At 39.5% G+C, this 20,291-nt stretch overlaps 2 long non-coding RNA genes across 3 annotated transcripts in view; both read right to left on the bottom strand.

Annotated features, from left to right (window-relative positions):
* Positions 1–20,291, bottom strand: part of LOC109270672 (uncharacterized) — a 79,071-nt gene that overhangs the window by 31,674 nt on the left and 27,106 nt on the right. The window contains exon 6 of one of the 2 annotated variants that reach the window (XR_002081633.2): positions 6,742–9,674. The exons of the other annotated variant lie outside the window; for it this stretch is intronic. This is a non-coding gene — a long non-coding RNA (uncharacterized LOC109270672). Of the gene's footprint in view, positions 1–6,741; positions 9,675–20,291 lie in introns of those variants that run through there. 2 annotated transcript variants of the gene reach the window in all.
* Positions 16,653–19,834, bottom strand: LOC109270680 (uncharacterized). The gene is made up of 2 exons (XR_002081637.2): positions 18,183–19,834; positions 16,653–17,842 (listed from the first exon to the last, which is right to left on the bottom strand). It is a non-coding gene; the product is annotated as an uncharacterized LOC109270680 (long non-coding RNA).

Below are 20,291 nucleotides of genomic sequence, written 5' to 3' on the forward strand. Positions count from 1 at the left end.
CGTTCCATCTTCCAGTTGCCTTAAACAAAGGGAAAATAAAAGAATCAATCTACATACAATTCTTAGGCAGCAAGTCTAAAGCCATTCCCATTTTGCTGAAAGAGTAACTGAGGTAAATTTATCGCTTTCCTGAGGATTAACAAAGTCTTAGCAGCTGCAGAAGGATGAAAATTCACAGGTGTGGTTCTTACTCAAGACAAAGGAAACAATCAATCACAAACTGAGCTTTCTCAGCAGTCCATAAAGGCTTCCAAACCCAAAAATATCTCCATTACTGGTAGACCAGGTGGCCAAAATCTCCACTCCAACCTTTCCACCTCATTGAAAGTGTTGCCCTGAAAATTCTGACCTATTGAAATGTAAGTATCGTATTTTGTAGGAATAACAATACCAACCATCAATTCCTTAGGAAGAATTTATTTCTCAGTTCCCTAAGATCCGGGACTACAGAAAACAGGATCCAGGACAGAAAGTGAGTTGGGTGGAGAGTAAAGGATAGAAAGTGTTCAGTGTAGAATCCTCCTCTGGGAGACTGGATACTAATGGAGACTTTGGGCAGCGGTGAACAGTGAGTATGGCCCTGGCACCTGGACGAGGAAAGAGAAAATGAAAGAACAAGAGGATAGACTTCTCTGAGCAGGATGGGCTGTATCAGGAATGTCTGCAGAGGAAAGGATGATTAGAAAGGGTTGCAAAACACAAGGGGAAAATGGTCCAGAAATTGCGCTCCTTGCTCTTCACCCAAATGAGCTGAAAACCTATGTCCACACACAAAAAAAAAATGGCACAAGGATATTTGCAGCATCTTTAGTCATAAATGCCAAACTTGGAAGCAACCAAGATGTCCTTCAGGAGATAAATAGGTAAACTGTGATACATCCAAATAATAGAATGTTATTTGGTGCCAAAAAGAAATGAGCTACTAAACCATGAAAGACATGGAGAAAACTAAAATGCGCATTACTAAGTGAAAGAAGCCAGTCTAAAAGTCTACGTACTGTACGATTCCAAGCGTGTGACATTCTGGAAAAAGAAAAACTATGGAAACAGTAAAAAGATCAGTGGTTGCCAGGGGCCAGAGGGGAGGGAAGAATGAACTGGCAGAGCACAGGGGATGTTAAGGAGAGTGAAACTATACTCCGTTTACTAACACGTTGGATACATGTCATTATACATATGTCCAAACCATGGAATGTACAACACCAAGAGCGAACCCTAGCATAAACTATGGATTTGGGGTGATAATGATGTGTCATTGGAGGTTAATTGGTTGTAACAAATGTACCACTCCGGTATAGGATGTTGACAGTAGAGAAGGCTGTGATGGTGTAGGGGCAAGGAATATATAGGGACTCTACTTTCTACTCAATTTTGCTGTAAATATAAAATTGCCCTAAAAAATAAAACCTAGTTTTTAAAAAAGCAACCGTTTAACAACTTTGTCTAGGACAGTCTTTCTTAACCTCTACTTTGTTTTTTTGTTTGTTTGTTTTTAAGCATTATTGTTTTTAAGTTATGCTCTCCTTTGAGTTCCCAATGACATCCATAGATTCTCTCCCCAGCAAAAATAATAGCACCTCCACACATTCTCACAAAACAATGCATACAACTGCAGGTATTCACAGATTCCCTGAAGTTCATCCATAAAACTAATACTAGCTAATTTTATGCACTTACACTAAGTACCAGATACTGTGTTATGCACTGTGTCATTTTGTCCTGGCAACAACCTTATAAGGTAGAAATTATCATCCCTGGTTTTTTTACAAGGAAATGTAATTGCAGAAAGTTTTTTTAACAGCTGCGGAGGGGTCAAGTTGGGACCCCAAACCTGAACTGATCGCAAGAGGCATGTACCTAACCATTTCCTATAAGTGAGTCTGGCTCTGGCAGATCATGGACCCCAGCTAAGCACCCCTCATCTAACAACGGGTCTGTTTGCCTGTTTCCAGGCTCGTATTCTTGGGTCAATAAAATATCTATCTAGGCCAGCATATGCAGATTATACAGAGCTGGACCTACATTGGAATAGAAGGTAATCATTTGCAGGGTGCCTGGGTGGCTCAGTTGGTTACACATCTGACTCTTGATTTCGGCTCAGGTCATGATCTCAAGGTTCGTGAGTTTGAGCCCCGCATCAGGCTCTGTGCTGAGAGTGCAGAGTCTGCTTGGGATTCTCTCTCTCTCTCTCTCTCTCTCCCTCTCTCTCTGCCCCTCCCAAGCTTGTTCTCTCTCTCGCTCTCAAAATAAATAAATAAAAACTGTTTTAAAAATTAGAAAAAAAAGAAGGCAATCATTTGCTGTTGACCCAACTTCCACAATTGGCCTCACCCCCATTTATCCTGCCACCTACCAGGCCATTAGGTGATGGGCAACAACAACATTTCTCTGTATTTACCTGAAAGCAGAGAATTTGGACCATTGCCACTGAAATAAAGACTGGTTCAGCTCAACGTGAGGCTCAGTGTTGGTGGCTGATAAAGAATATTCTATAATCAATAGAGATTCATGCTAGCTAAGATGCAAACCACATATATTAGTAGAGATTTGCAAACTCTGAATAAATAAGTCAAATGTGAATAAGTGAAATAGAGGACAAAAGAAGTTCAAATCCCTTAATATGGAGCAGAATTAGCCCTCACATCTTCTTTCAACCCAAACTTTCTGGGTCTGAGGTGTAGGTTTGTTTTGTTTTTTTTTTTCTTTAGGCTAAACCAACAGAGCTCTCCTCTCGATGTCTCAGAAAGACATCAAGTACAAGGTGTATAAAACAGAATACATCAGGGGCACCTGGGTGGCGCAGTCAGTAAGGTGTCCAACTTTGGACCGGGTCATGATCTTGCAGTCCGTGAGTTCAAGCCCTGCATCGGGTTCTGTGCTGACAGCTGAGAGCCTGGAGCCTGCTTCATATTCTGTGTCTCCCTCTCTCTCTGCCTCCCCCCGCCCCACTCATGCTCTGTCTCTCTCCATCTCTCAAAAGTGAGTTAACATTAAAAAAAATTTTTTTTAAAAACAGAATACATCATTTCTCCTTATGGGTATGTTTTTAATTCTAATTTCTAATTTTAATTCTAATTTCTAAAATCACTGCCCACCCAATCAAAAAGCCAGAAAAATGAGTGTCATTCTGAGAGCTTTCCCCTTTCTCATTCCTATTATTTAAATTTGCATATGTCCTGGTGATTTAACCATCAAAATATCTGCTTAGGTCTCCTGTTATTGGTCAGGAGTGTTACAATAGCCTCCCAACTGCCTTAACCCCATCTCCAAGTCTCTTCAACACCATCAAATGAGTAATTTATTCTAACATATGAATCTATTGTTTAATTACTCGAATTTTTCAGTGTTTCCTCATTTCTCTTAGATGGCATCCAAACTCCTCGATATGTCATTATGGGTCCTAATTCCCACAAATCTCCACTTTGTTCTCCACCAACTCTGTGCTCCAAACCATGGGCACCATTTCTCAATGCATTTTCACAGAGACTTGGCCTACTCATAACACACACCACCCCCAAAATCCTGCTTTCTCTCCTGCTCCCAGCCAGGGTACCTTACCAAATTCATTACAATTTACATAACTCCAACCTCTTCAAGATTCAACTCAACTATCATCTACTCTTGGAAATCTTTGAAAGTCCAACCTGGGTCAGGACATCATGTGCTCATGGCACTATCTAGAAGGGGCAGCAAACAATTGAGGGGGAAGAAAAGCTGATCTGAAATTATTTGATTTTTTTGAAAGCAATAAATATTTATCCCAGGCAAAATCAAAACTTTGCTGGTCTTCACTGCACTGGCTCTATATTTCAACATTATTTTTGTTTACTTACAAAGGATTACAACATAATCCTTTCAATGGCACACCCTGGGTATGCCTTCTTAATGCTCTCATATGTAAGATACATTCTATAATTGTTGCTTTTCTCAAATATCATCCCAACTGGAATGTGAATCCTTCTTTTTTTTTAATTGTTTTAAATTTTTATTTGTTTTTGAGAGAGAGACACCGTGTGAGCAGGGGAGGAGCAGAGAGAGAGGGAGACACAGAACGTGAAGCAGGCTCCAGGCTCCGAGCCGTCAGCACAGAGCCTGACGCGGGGCTCGAACTCACGAACTGTGCGATCATGACCTGAGCCAAAGTCGGACGCTCAACCAACTGAGCCACCCAGATGCCCCAAATGTGAATTCTTCCTGAACAGGAACCGTGACTCTTCTTGTTTATACCCAGTGGTGGCTGCGATGCCTGCCAAATACTAGGAGTTCAATAAATGCTTATGTACAGAAAGAAAAAGGAGGGAGTAAGAGAGGATGGATGGGAAGACGGGAAAGAAAGAACAAAGAGGGAGGAAAGAAGGGCATTTCTTCTAGCCTAACATCCCATATTTATAACTTTGAAATTGAATTCTCAATGCCCCTCATGCCCTGATAGCTTTGTTAGCAACATATAGAAAGGCAGCGTTGAACGCTGGCAACCCCGAAGACAGGTAAAATCGGTTCTTGTCAAGCCCAGTCTTCTCTAAGGATGAGTTGGTTGTTCTCCAGCTCTCACCTAGAAAGCCTTTTAATGTGAATCCGGTATCACTTTGGAGTTCCCACAGGATATATAACTAGTCACTCTCCACCGCCTTCCCTGAGCTGCCTGCTTCCTAATACATACCTCAAGAAACTCCCTGGACCATTAGTCTCAGGCAAAAACTGGTGGATCCCAAAGGCTGGCAAGCTCCACATACCAACTTTCAGAAGAATCTCAATCTGAGACAGTCCAGTAAATGGTACTAACAGCAGTATATTCCGCTCACACCAAAGCCATGGCCAATGGCCTGCCCCTTCTACCTCATTTGCACACTGACAAAAGCCTACCAATTCGATGGGTCACAGGGCCCTTATTTTCCCATTAAAAAATAATAAAAGGCTAAACTGAGACATATGCTAAATGAGAACCAAACTATTTTGAAAAGTTATAATGAATTCTTATGACAGGAATTATATTATGCATAATATAAACATCTGTATTTAAGGAAGATAATGGTTTAGCTCCAGGAAATAATAGCTAAGCAGTGATGACTTAAGCAAATGTTTTACAATTAATGGAAATAAAAATTACATATTATTACAGTTAAGGGATGTTGGGGAAATGGGATAGGAGGTAACTCATACCAATGGATTCTGACGCAAGAGAGAATTAAAGTTTCTAGAAAACAAACCCTCCCCCAAAGAGGGAAGCTGCAAAAAAGATCAAACTTCTTGGGTTCAAAGATGTTAAATTCTACTCTTTAAATCCCGTTACACATGTAGTTACAGCACAACCATGTCTACCTTCAACAGAGTCAATCCACCTCTTAAAATGAGATATTTAAAGGCAGACTGTTGGCCTTGTGTCTTGGATGGCAGATCACAGAATTCCAAAGCCCTTAAGATGCTGTAGCACTAGTTCTTACTAAGTCGTAATTAACTTCATTGGGAGTTACATGATAGCAACTTAGAACAGAATTTGGCTGAACATTTTTAGTATTCTTCCACTCGGTAATTACTACTTCAGTGGGAATCTCAAGTAAGGAACACAGGGCAGAATTTGGCCCGCAAAGAGAAGCACATCAAGTAACTGGCCCAATTTGTCATGCCAATAACACAGTGTATTAAAATCTCCCATGAAGCTTCCCCATTAGTGTGCTGATTTTATCATGAATGTAAATTCCACCAAAATGACTACTCAGATCCTTTACCAAGTCTCCAGGAAGGGCAGTGTGTAGGAGAGAATATGGTCAGGGAATGGCTCCATATACCCGATAACCACCCTAGAAGGGCAATTATGCACAAACTAAGTAAAGAGTTGGATGCTATTTGGCAGTTTAACCACATAATAAATTCTTATTGATGCAAGAAAAAGGAGCCATCACATCCCTAGTCTGGGCATTAAATATCTGAAGAATAAGATTTAGGCCGCTGAGACTTGGACTTGCGTTTCAAAATGAAAACCCAATACTAGGTTCAGAATGATAGCTATAATGACAGTCATATATTAGAAAACTTCAAATTATACAATATGTAATTTTTCGCTACCATTAATTGTGGAACATAATAGGTCCTGAAAAAACCAATCGTGATTCTTCTTCAAAAGTGTTTATATAGAGCATGACCTAATTTTTATTATAAAAATGGAGACTTTCTTTCCTTTTTTTTTTTTTTTTTTTTTTTTTTGCTTGCTTGCCTGCTTTAAATTACAGTATTCACTTGGAAACTAATTTTAGGCATTATCCATTTGACATTTGAGTTTAAAGGACATTCAAAAATCACAAATTGATGCTGAATATAGGAAGACTAGATTTTTAAGATATATTCTTGCCTTCACTACCTACATTCCTCTAGGCGATTCACCTGAGGTCCTGAAGAAGATAACTAATTCATTTCCTGAGGGTCAAGCCACAATCCCCTTGATGTGGTGTCTTGGCCAGACTTTCAATTGAAGGCCATTAACACCACTTCCCCCGAGCAGTCTAACCTCTCTTTTGTCATGAAGTCCTCATTCTCTACCACCACCAGGTTACCCGCCAGCAGCTGTTACTTCTCAATGGCCCCAGCACTGAGAAACTAGAGAAAAATCGTACCAATATGTCCTACCAAGTAAGGCAGACTGCTGTCCCATTGGCCAGCCCACCCATCAATGCGCCATGTTTGTTAACATTCGAAAAGACATTTGTGCAGAGAACAAATTGACGGAGCCCGTGTTTATATCAGAAATTTCAGAAACGGCAAAAGATTTATTCGTGGAATCTTAACACCCATTCAGACTGTCATAAAACACAAAGGACCAGATTCAGTAAAAACTCTGTCCAATTTCCACAACACAAAAGTCTGTGTGAGCCTTCAAAACAAAATCAGTTTTTCCAGTTTTGCAAAGGGCTGTTCAGACTTCAGTAGCATGGGAGCCAGCTGGGGCATTTCCTTACTCATCCCCTAAATTAGTTTCGAAAGTACTTTTGAGGACCACATTTGATCAGAAGAATTTGCATGCTTTTCTCCTTTCTCTCTCTCTCTCTCTCTCTCTCTCTCTCTCGCATCCTCTCATTCTCTCTCTCACACACACATTTCATAGTACATCACATGGAGAACAAACGACAGAACTGCAGCATATGTCTCATGCAGTTAAAAGCTTTAAAACTGGCCCGTAAAACAGAATTCTTTGGTACACAGTGAAAAATATTTTTTGATTCCATAATCCATACTGCAGTAAAGTTGGGTATAATCATTTTTAAAAGTTGCTGTGTCCATGGACAGATGTTTTTCATACATACTGGGAATGTTTCCTTTACATTCCTAAGGACATAAGAGTTTGACATCGAGCCAGTACCTCTAGAAATGGTGAAAGCTAAAGACACCCCATACTGATGCTTTTACTCTTCCAAGAAACTTTCTCCCACAACGAAAATGTTAAAACTTTTACCCCACAGCCCACATTCTGAGATTAGTCCAATAACTAATGTTCTGTCCAAGTAAAATACATTTTGTCATAGCTTGAAAATGTTACCTTTCACAGAAGTATAGTATTTCTGACCAGCAGGGAACATATGTCAACATTATCTATTATTACCCAATGTCAGGACCAAAAAGGGAAGGTGGGTGGTGGATGTTAATAACGACTTAAGCGATTTCTAAAAGAGGCATTTGAGAAGTACAAAGCCAGAAGTTTCAAATGTTTTGTCTTATTTTCGCTGTGTCAGCAACCTGCCCCCCCCCACCCCTCACCAGAACAAACCTAACGCTGCCTCCGACCCAACGCCTAGTTCTCTTTTCAATTTTAGCCAACGCTTTGCTAAGCTGGAAAGTTTGAAAAATACCCTAGAAAACTTCTCCACCAGAAATGAAAAACAAAAACATATGACCAGCAATGATGAAAGCAACTCCCACTCGCTAAGAAAAAGATTTTCAATCACAGAAGCACACGGCTTTTGGATTTGAACATTTATTTTCATTTTTCAAGCTACTTGTCTGGTGTTTAGATTTGGGGGTTGGGTTTCTTGTTTGACATCGGAGGAGGTGGGGGTAATGCTGGTTGGGAGCGTAATTGTATTTAAGCAATTTTCTCAAAGGTAAGCAGAAAGTATTCTCCTCGTGCAACAAAGCTGCCCGGGAGACCATGCCCGTCCCCAGCTGAATATGGGTTTCTCCTGCAGGAGGAGCTGACAGGCACATTCCACAACAGTCCAGAGGAGAAAAAGTGTCTCCCACCTCTCTTACAGTTGGATCAAGATGTGGCAATACTATATTGTGAACTGGCGGCTCACCATGCCTCTGTCCTGGGCATCCATAACCATGAACTCAGAATGTGCTTGGAGCCACCATGATTGGGAACGATCAAGTTCTTACTGTCCTTGGGGGCCACGTGGCTCTCCAGGAAAAGAGACTTGAGCTCTCACCTCACTGCATGTGTATCTTGGGGAAATTTTCACTTTGGATCATAGCGAAAGATGTGCATCCTGGTTCAAGCCTAGAACAAGAAGTACTGGGGTAATATGTCCCCTGAACCCTAGAGATTTGTACACTTTCGATTCAGGGGCATAGTGTCGAGTTTCTGCGCCTGTTGAAAAGTTGATTGTCATTCACTCACCTGTTTGGCTGCTAGAAAAACCAAATCTTTCTCTTCGAAGAAATCATTCAAGAAAGATTAGAGAATAAAAGCATCTAAATAGATCCCTCAAGCTAGGAGGCTCTTAGAACTATAGGAAACGCAGCCCATGGCAGAGCACGTGTCACAAGACTGGAGGCAACGCCTACTGTTTTGACTTCTGGGGGAAGTCATCCTAATTCATTCTTCCTCATCTCATTCAGCTTCTGAGGACAGAAGTCGTACAGCTATAGGTTCCTTCTGGATAGTGTATCACTAAGGCAAAAGGAGACTTGAATCCTACTACTGAAGTCTTCCATTTTGCTCCTCAAACAGTCCTTTAGTTGCCAAATGACAGGAGTCCATATTTGTCCCAAACCTGAATCATGGCTTAGAACAATCAAACTATAAAGAATTTTCTGCTCTTGTGGTGTGATGTTGCCCAGCACACCAAGCGGAGGAGAATGCTTTGCAGCAAGCCTCCCAGTGCTGCAGGAGACCATTCCCTCCAGGCATCAGTTCTCTGTCACCCACTCCTCCTGGGACCACATTCACAATATGGTCCATGCGGTTCAGGGTGTGTTTGTGCTCGTGGTAGAGGATAAAGTTAATTGACCTCCTCTCGTTTAGAACATGGCTTCTGAGAAGTTCCACCTGAGCTAACAAACCACAGAAGGTGTTGAAGTTAGATAAATAGTGTCCTTTAGAAGACTCTTTAAATGTCAACATTTAATCTCAAGATGGAAAAAAAAAAAAACCTTGAAAGTTCAACCTCCTTATTTTTAAAGATGCAAATTGAAGCCAAGAGACCATGAGCAGCTTGCTATGTCACATGGCTCAGTGGGCACTCTGATCCCACTCCGTTTTGGCATGACATCATGGGAAAGTAAGTTAAATAGGGGCGGATCCTGGTATCCAGGATCCTGGTTTCCTTCAGGCAGGGAGAATTAGGTAGCAGGTTGGAAAAGGTGTGAGGGGCCCCGGGTGCTGTCCCAAGGTTATGATGCTGTTTCCGTGGGCTTCTTCATCTGTGATTTGGGCACTTTTCTGTAAGTATGTTATCTTTCAGCTAAAAAAGAAGGAAAGAGAAAAATGATACAGTTGTGTTTATACACGTAATTTTTAGTGAAAAAAGCTCTACTTACAAAAGTTAAGATAAAAGACCACATACAAAGAGAGTTGACTTAAGTTATCATTTCCATCCCCAGCACTGGGAAATGAGAATTAAGGATTCCAATGAGGAAAACAGTAACACACGTCTTCAAAATAACAATAACTTTCATTTGAAATGTACTAATCAGGTTAGACAATATTCTATTTCATTTCCCTTGATGTTCAAAACAGCCTGTTCTCAAAGAAGAACATTTGTGTCATCATTTTATAAGGATGAAAACTTAAGTTCAGAGAGATTGATTAACTCGTCAAAGGTGACACAGCCGGTCGGCTGGCAGGGCAGGAAGGAAAAGTTGGGTATTTTGACCCCTGCACATCTAGGCATTTTCTCCACTATGCATGCTGCCAGTCAGAGTCATATTTTGCCTTTGTGGGGACGTAGGACATTCTCATTCATTCCCCACGATACATACCAAAGATTAGGTGCTTCAGGGATTACAAACATGGAATGGAAATCTATCTTCAAGAAATTTGTTTTTTCATAAGGAAGTGAAACAGCTTAGTTTTTAAGATGTAAGTTCAATCACCAAAAATTAATCTTACGGGACAATTTTGTCTTCAGTTGCATTTTGAGATGGCCAGAGTCTAAGAAAAGCTGAAGAAGCATTTTAGGTTCAAATTGCCGAGAACCTAGTTCCTTTTTGAGCCAAGGAACATTTTTAGGGGTGGAAGCGGGGGAAGATGTGATATTTTAATTGTTTCTCTGCTGGTGCATGATTCCTGAATAGACCTTACGCCTTATAGAGAGGTCAAGAGACACTAATGAAAACACCAGTATGAATGTTTGTTTTTTCATAATTTGGAATCTAAAAAATGTAAATGATGCCTAATCTCTACCATATTCCATCTAAGAAGGAAAAAAGGCTTGGAAGAGACAAGAGACAAAATTAAAAGATGAAATTATGTCCAGGCCTTCTTCCTACTGATGTCATCTGAGCAGCTAACCTAGCTGAGCCTTAGAAGCTCTGCCAGTTTTAATGGTGAGCACGTTAATTTGTATAATAGCCTCTTGGGTGAATAGGTTACATGTTCTGCCTCAGAGTTATCCTGGAACCTTTTCCTGGGTAATATCATCACAATACTTGCTTCTTATATTGGCCTATGATGAACAGATGACATTTGCCTGGATTTGGATTGAGTGTTAGTATACCATATTAGATTGCAGCTGACAGGCCCCCTTTTTCAATTTATTTGAGGCTTCTTGCAGAAGAATAGTAAAACATATGATGGGTCCAGATACAACTAGCCAAAAGCAGACCAGAAAAAGAATTATGCCAAATTAATGGAACTGAAGTAATCAGGGCATTGTAGAATTTAGTCCATTGTTTCTCAACCTTCTCATATGAGCAATTCAGAGCACCACACAGTCAGTATGTTTGGTTGCCATAAAAGGAATAGCTGTATTAAAATACCGAAATAATAAGCTATAACCAAATTAGCATGTGAATTAGAGTAATATTTCCAAGGAAAAAGGTACTGATACGAACTAAAAGCCTAGAATCCATACGTACTGACTCAACAATCCACTTCTAGAAATATGTTCTAAGACAGCCGCCAAGAATATGAACAAATATTTGGCTACATGCAACATTTATGCCAATTGTATTTATAATGTGGAAAAGATTGGAAACAACCGAATACTCAACAATAGGGGATTGATTAAATAAATAATGGTGCAGCAAGATAAAGCACATTGTGGAAGAATATTTAGTGACACTGAAATATATTCAATATAGATTCTTACAGAAAAAGAGATTTAAAAAAAATTACAGTAGGAGATACATTTTTCTTTAATGTGCATAGAACAGAACATGCGTAGATGAAGTGCTTGGAGGCATGTGAGCCAAAATGCTAACAATGGTTACTTTCTAATTGTGGGATTGTGGGTCGTTTCTTACTTTCTTACTTTTATATATCTAAACTTCCTAAATTTTCTATAATGGATCTGAGTTACTTTTGTTAAGAGAAAAATAGCTTTTTTTTTAAATAAAGAAGAAATGGCCACCACATACCACAGAAGCATTTGTCAATGCAGCAGAAACAAACAAACAAACAAACAAATGTTACAGGCACATTTATTATCTTCTGTTCTTTTCCATTCAAAGTGAAAACGCCGTTCTAGCAAAAACGAAAATAAAATACGATTGTTTTTAATTACTCTATTTTTCTGTGGCAAACGTAGAATGTAAAATATTAAAATTATCTGAGGAGAATATTGTAAGTATCAGTTTCAACATGGCAATGCAGTTCAGTGGGCTACAGACTTGATATTTAATCTGCTATTATGAGTTTACATAATGCCTCAGTGTCTCAGTTTAATTACTAATAAAAGGGGGACAGGCTGTGAGTCATAGTCAGCTCGTTGAAGAATATTAGACCAATCAAACCAAAAGAATGCTTTAATTTCATTTGGTCTTAGTTCCTGCTTTAGAGCAGGATTAAAAATAAATATAGAGAAAGAGATGGAGAAAGTGAGTCACCTAATTTACATCTAACATAACGCAAACAAGCATTTCTTTAATAGGTGTTCAGTACCTGAAGTGCTAAATTACAGCAACTTAGAGAGGCAACTTCTTAATGGAAAATCCTAGCATTTTTAATCTCAGTGCAGATTTTTTACCTTGTCAACTCAGAATTCATCTGATTTTGAAAAAGAAAAATCTTTTACTTGGAGACAAAGGTAAGCCACAGTACACCTCAAACTAATTAAAGATGAATCTCTTCTGGAACAATGGTACAAAGAAAAAAGCAAATTATATTTTATAACTCAGACAAAACAGTCATCCACCAAAAGAATATTGCCTTCTTTTAATTATTAGAATAAATCATTCCATGGAAAACTGTTTGGCACATAGTGAAGATAAGAAGATGATAAATATAATACAAAACAATAAAAGGAGATAGATTCTCTATTCAAGCAAACTTATCCTAGTTGCAAGTGAAACCCTGAGGGCCCACATACCAAGTTACCTCAGAGGCCTCAAAATGTCAATGGTACCTCATATAAGACCTTCATATAACCTAAACTGATTAAGATTGATCCAATTTAATTTTCAGTAACTAGCCCTTGGTAGCATTCTGACTAAAATAAAACACTGAAACTTTTTCCTCAAAAATATTTTTAGCTACTAGGAGAAAAGCCATAGTAGGTATTTTATTCACTAAGTATGAGTTGAGTAAACATGGAGTGAGTGGTTTATGCTTGACCAGGTAGAGTAATGAGCCTTTGGTGGTAGGGCAATAGGTTGGAGCGCAGCCTAGGATTTGCTTGAGTTCCATTTCTGAGTAGCCTCCCTTTTCTAGAGACACTTGGGGTGTTGAAAACCCAAGTACATTTCTAGAAGCTTTTCTTATCTTTGGCTTTGAGCCCCACAGCAGGTACTTAGAAACTACACTTACAAGAACTCTGGTTACTTGGTTCTTTTAATTAGAAAAGAAAAGAAAAGAAAAGAAAAGAAAAGAAAAGAAAAGAAAAAAGAAAGAAAGAAAATAAACCCAATGTTATTACTCATTGTTCCCCTGAATCAGCTAACCAGAGTTCCTCCTGGTCCTGGGATGAGGTCTCTTCTCATAGACAGATCTACCCAGTGTATGACAAGATTTCCTGGCAGCGCTCAGCAGTTTGCTTACTTCCCACTTTCCCCTAGGTCAAGAGACCTATGCTCTAGTTGTAAACTTACAAACTCATATAGTGAGCCTAAGAAATTCACGTAACTTCTTTGTGGTCCATATTTCCAGTCTATTTAGGATGAGATTAATTTATTCAAAAAATATTCATTGAGAGCCAATGATGTCCCAGGCACAATTACATGTGTTAAAGAGTATTCTATACCCACTGTTTCCAGTCTCCTGGAGCTTAACATCTTAGTAAGGGGAGCAAAGCCAGAAAATTGCAAAAGGGAAAAAAAAATCAACAAAGTCAAAAAGTAATATGTAGAAAATAGCACAGGGAAATGTGAGAGAATATGCAGCAAGGAGATGAGTTTTAGGCTCTTACCATATCAAGGCAAGAGAGGAGTTTTAGGCTCTTACCATATCAAGGCAAGAAGAGTATTGGATATATTCAAGACAGCAAAAAGATAAGATTTACTGATGGATTAGATATAGGGTGGTAAAGGTAGTAAGAAATCAAGGTTGAGTCCTAGTTTTTCTTTTCAACATCTCCACAGATGAGGTTGGCATCTACTGAGCTGGAGAAAAGTGGTGAAGATCAGGTTTGAGGGTTGGTAAATCAAGAGTTCTGTGAGTTGGTTGTTAAATACTGCCCTACATGATCTCTAAGGTTAATTCCACTTATAACATTCTGTGACTCTAGGTTGTGATGAGATAGACCATTCTGAGAGATGAAAGATGGTGAGAAATAAGTTATATCATGTCAATGAGTAACTGGGGTAGGGAAGAAATGGTGGCCAAGAGAATCTAGGACATATAGAAAATGTGTGTGAACCCAGTTGGTAAAATCATGAACTCAGGTGTCTAATTCACTGAGTATTAAGATTTTTAAAAAGGCGAGAAGATTGTTGATCTAGAGCCAAAGTCACTGGAGACCTAGTCCATTCCCCTGAAGATCCATACAGGATATACAGAAGATAGCTCATTCATCTGGAAGGCAGGAGGGCAAAGCAAAGATGGTGGAGACCTCTCTTAGTCACTGATTTGTGCAAGAGAGCTTGTTGGCTCTTTGTTCTTTTTTAAGTTTTTATTTCTTTTCTTAAGTAATTGCTACACCCAACCACCCAACACGGGACTCGAACTCACAACCCCCAAATCAAGAGTCGCACACTCTTCTGCCTGAGACTGCCAGGCAGCCCTGCCTCTTTATGCTTAAAGAATAAGTGGGTTAGGAGACTATAGGAATATGCCTGGGTGGGTTTAGTGTGAAACCTGCCATTTTATTTTGTAAGGGCTGGACTTATCACCTCAGAAGTGTGAAAACAGGTGTGAAAAACATCCCCCCTTCCCACCACCATTTCTTCTAATAAACGCGTTATTATTTTTTAAATGTCTACTGGGATGGAATGATTCTAAACGTCCCACAGTCCTTATTCCCCATACCTATGCTTAACCTTCTCCAACAGAATTGTCTAAAACTCCTGGGATCAGAAATGTGGTGTCATGAGAAGGTCAGGGAGATACAGGGTTCATTGCTATGGAACACACTTTTATTTCACTTTGCTACAAGTTACTATACTTTAAAAGAAGGATTTGCACCATCTGTTTCGTAAGACGATGCCCCTGAAATGTAGTTAGGAAGCATGAGGAATATTTCTGTCCCCTTAAAAGAAACCAGTTTGCTGAAGTCACCACCACTGGCACAGGACAGATGACAAACTATTACTGTTCCCATTTACAACCAGAACCGGAAACAACCAAGGATCACGGGAGACGTTGCGAGCAAAAGCATTTTGTAAACGGCAGCGTAAGGTGCAAACATAAGATGTGATTTTTTTTTGCTCTTATTCAATCATGAAGAAATGGATGTTGGCTGTCAGTGGCTGGGGTTCCTTAAGGCTGGATCACAAATGTGCTATCACAACCAAAGCTGGTTTTAAACAATCTAAGCAATTGCTATTGCTGCGAAGAATGGTGGCTTCACATGGACAGCATCAATCTGACCATAATAGTTTCACTTCAGCACTAGATACTTGGCATTTAATAGCACTCCAAAAGGTACAGCGTGGTTTTTTTCACGCCTTTTTATATTTGGTAAGTGATAGGTTCCACCCAGCTAGAGTTCCAATTTATTTTAAATAAGAGATTTTACCAAAAACCTCGCCTAAACGCCTACCCTCATATATTTCTGTTTAATTCTAACCTCTTTTTTAAAGTACAGAGGCCCATGTGCCCACGAAAATTGTCCCCTAGCATCCTTACCCTTGAAAATACATTTTATCTCAAAAATTTGTTTTATACCCTTCTTTCTTACCCACAGAAAATGCTGGCTTCACTATTTTTTTCCCTCTCTTCCTAATACCATCCATTCTCTGATTCTATTCCAAGTCTCTACAAAATATTCAGTGCTTTAATCCTTCCACCCTTAATCACATTTTTAAATGCTTTCTTCTTGTTGTGTGAGTAAAAGAGACATATATGGCCACATACTTGGAAAGTAAAAACAATAGTTAGCATATTTGGCTTTGTTTTAACTAATGTGAATATTTCTAAATGCATGGCCTACTTTACGATCTGCCAATGACACATTAATTTTTTTTTTAATATGAGCTTTTACGAGGTAAGGAGCCAATCTCCATAAAGCCTTCAGCACTATAATTCTCTCATCCAGGAAGGCATCGTGTTGATGTTCCAATCACGGACTTCCAGCATGTTGGGGAAACTTCTTTACAAACAACAATTCATGTGCATTTTCAAGTAAGTCTCAGTTTACAAATATGACCAGACACATTGTCCTAAGGCCAATCCACACCATCCTGCCTCCCTAACTGCATTACAAATTTGACAGCCTAAAAGTGTTGATGCTAACTTTATTTTAAATTTGCTTATTAAATATTTCCTTTATCCTGGAGAAAGAGACTTAATGTAGATGATTGTGTATTCTTCTCCTACTGTTAGAAATCATTTTGAGAGACCATAGCTATTGGAAGGAAATAAGCAATTCAATCCCACTTCAGGCACATGCAAGCTGTTGCCATCTTTTCCAACTCATGACTTCTGGACATCAAGTCTATACTGAGCTTAAAAAACAAACAAACACGAAAGCCAGAATGCAGTGGTCAAGACATTCAGATCCACAAGGCTTCCTAAATTCACCATCCTTCAAATCAGAGTTAAGATAGAAATTCCACTCAAAGGACACTCTAGCCATTAAATCTAAAACCTGTTCAAAATAAAAGGGCAAAAACGAAATCAAAACACAAAAATTCCACAGCTTTATTGAAGAAGTGCTGTTTAAGCTGTAAAGGATTTCCTGTTGCTCTTGTTTTAAATAATTTTATAGGATTCTTTTGTTCTTGGGTTACTCTATATCCAAATAATCACATATGTAAATGACTCAATGCAACAGTGGATGCCACTGACAATGTAAACAGTATTGTTTATCCAGAAGCATTCTATGCTCATGCAAAAATGGCATTAAAAGCTTGTGGTCAGATCAAAAAACCACAACTGTAATTGTTTATTTATATAGCTCACCATTATTCTGTAGCATCAGTTTACATTTTTAAAAATCTCTCAACATTGCTGAGTTAGTCTTAGAAGAGTGAAAAATGCAACGCTTGCCTAAATGATTAAAGACAAACAACTTAGGTCTATGCATGCAGCAAGATGCTTTAATATGGAAATTATTTACTTTGCCCTGGCTTATAGTTTTCATTTTGATGCTGCCCTTGAAACTCCTTGATAACAGGGCCATTCAGCGGAATTTCTGCATTTTTTCTCTGTAGTTCAGGGCAGCTGGTTTCTTTCCTCTCTAAGCAGAGAGCTAAAGTATATTTATCACTCTAACAGTGACTCAAAACAAACAGGAAGTCTTCATCAGCCGGCTCCTGGGCATAGCTGATATTAGGTACTGGCAGAAAGGAAACAGAGACCTCATTCTGTGGAAGTCCGACAGAATGTACATGCAGATGCGGGCGATAACAAAGTTAGGGATGCTCCAAATGACCACCACGTTCTCCCAAGATGAAGTGCTCTTGCAGTGCTCGCCGGTTTTCAGAGTCTGCGAAAATTCCTCAGGAGTTTTCCTTTCCATTTCAGTTTGAAAGAGTAGTTTGAACTGGATACCACGAGCCTTAGAATCCTTGTGAACCTATGCGCCAAAGAAAACCTGGGAGGGAGCTATTCTGGGAGATTTGGCTTTGATCTGGTTGCTAGGAAAAAGCCCTGCTTTTGTCTGCAAGTATTCTGAATGGCTCCTTCAGTCAGAATGAGGCCTGCAGGTCACTGTCTGAATTAAGTGAAGAGAATTTTTTTTTAATGCTAAAAATGAAGTTGTCGCTGTGTGCCATAATAAAGCTGGAGAGAGCAAACTGTGCTGCTGAGCGATGGCCGTGGCTCCTTGCTACAACTTAAACTCCAAGGTATACTGTGAAAATCACCCAAGCGTGCCTGCAGATCAAATATATGCAAATATCCCTCAGTGGCGCATATGTTCCTAGAGACCTTAGCCTTCACCTTCTTTTGCAAATAAAACCTGTTTCAGATTCAAAGCCCACTTTGTTTTTATTAATATAAATGTTCACTATCAAACAATTTTTTAACCTTATAAATAAATAGAAAGGTCAGACATTCACACCTGACTTTTTGCTGCGAAACCAAACTCGAAAGGGGTTAGACTGCAAACGACTGATACCGAATCAAAAATGATTAGGCAATACACTTTGGGAGGTCCTTTAAATTTTTTTTTTTATTTGTTGACTAATCTCCTTGTTTATGATAATGCTCATACCTTTGTATAAGGACTTTACAGCCATTATCTAATCTTCACAGATCCTGGTGAGGTAGAAAGGGAGCAAATCTTATCTCCATTCTCCAGATGAGGACACAGAGACGCAAGGAGGTTGAGTAACAAGCTCACATTTTAAGTGGCACGTTCCGCCCAGATGCAAAAATGACAGTAGGGCACGGGCTTTGCTTTTCCAGTAATGGGGCTGGATTTTCACCCAGTCACTCATATGTTCACCAGAACCCCTTGAAGACCAGCATTTCTATAGGGACTGTACTGAATCTCCATACAACCTGTTGGAAAAATACGCAGCCAACTGGCCCACCTGAGGATCAAACCCTTGACCTTAGTTCCTTTGGCATTGAGTGCCAATGAACTGAACCACAGACTGAAAGCCTAAGTAGCCCAGTGCAGAATGGGACCAATCCAAAAAGTTCCATTGCTCCCTTCTAAATGACTCTGGCATAGGAGAGAAGGCACTATATTTCATGAACTTACCTAGTTTTGATCTCTCTCAAGTTTGAAACATATTTTACACTCCAAGCAAACCTGAATATGTGACATGTAAATGCAAAACTAAGAGAGCAAGGGGCACCTGGCTGGCTTAGTCAGTAGAGCATATGATGCTTGACCTTGGGGTCATGAGTTCGAGCCCCACATTGGGTGTGGAGATGACTTAAAAATTTTTTTAAATCTTAAAAAAAAAAAAAAAAAAGATAAGAGAGCTAAGAGGTAAACTACATGAATGAAAATTTAACCACAGTAAGAAAAAAATGAACGACAGAAAAATGTACCAAGGCTGGGACTGTTAGGACCATAGCATCTTTATGGGTCTCCATAAAGCATCTCCTCACTTACATTAAGTGCTATAGGTCTAGACAGTAGAGAGAAGGAAAAGTTAAAAATGAGAACGATCCTTTTCCAAATAAGTTAGATACCCCTTCTCTCATTCTCACTCTCGTTAACTTTACTAAGACACAACGGAGATCCTCCTTTCAAGGAAGTGGGGACCCTTATGCCTCAGAAAAGGTTCTAGAGAAAAATCTATGCAAAACCACTGGCATGTCAACCAGATACAACCTGCATTGCCAGCTGAGGAGAGACGATCTCCCAAAAACAGGCCGGGGACGCCTCTCTTCTATCAGAGCACCTCCTGGAGCTTTCAGACACAGGAAGGGAGCCTGGCCTATCTTTTGGAATGCAACATTCTCTACAGAACACCAGGCAAGAAGCACAGGAAGCTCAAAACAGACATCCCTCCCCAAAACCAAAACAAAAGTATTTTCAGGGCAGCATATTCTCTCAGTCTACCTGTGTACTAATTCTAATTTCTTCTCAAACTGCATATACAGTCGTAGGTCTGTGAGTTGTGCATCTGTGAACACTACAAAAATGCCTGCAATCTATCTCTGAAAGCCACAAAGCCAATCTCGGTTTGGGTATCATATGCATGGATCCTGAACTCTCCCAATCCAGGACTACCAAGTGCTTTTGTGCTCAACTCTGAATGTGGAGAAGGACTGAAAGGTCTTCCTGGACCCACAAAACGGCAACAGGCTAGCCGTACCAATTAACCAGACCACAGGAAGGGTTCTTCAGGCTTTGCGGAAGACCAGCCCCCAAGACCCCCCACTGAGTGGGACCCAAACCCTGGGGCTCCCACTACCCTTACTTATTCCCCCCCCCCCCCCCCCGCCTTGTGCAAACATTCCAGCTACCCAGGAGAACTTGACATTCATTTCTCACAGTGTCGCCATGGCTAGAGCTAAGCAAAAGCCAAAAATGAATTAGGTAAATATAGTAGGTTCAGGCACAAATTCAGCAGGTGAATTTATTTGCAAATTACTCTTTTGAAGCATCTCATTTAAGATTCTCTTTAGAGACACAGTAGAGAATTTTATCATTCTTAAAGTAAAGCAAAGCAGTATTTGATTTCAATATTTGGTGCATAGCCAATCATATAAAAATACTTAATAAAAGAATCCTTTTTGAAGTTATTATGCATTTATTACAGGATTATCGATTTCAGTAATGAGAATTTTATTGTTAGTATTGGGTTGACATGAGACATTTTTTTTTTCCTGGAGATTTCTCTAACATTTAATTGAGTCA

The sequence above is a fragment of the Panthera pardus genome, unplaced genomic scaffold, assembly GCF_024362965.1.
Source record: "Panthera pardus isolate Hobbes unplaced genomic scaffold, ASM2436296v1 HiC_scaffold_10, whole genome shotgun sequence".
In the NCBI taxonomy this organism is placed as follows: Eukaryota; Metazoa; Chordata; class Mammalia; order Carnivora; family Felidae; genus Panthera; species Panthera pardus.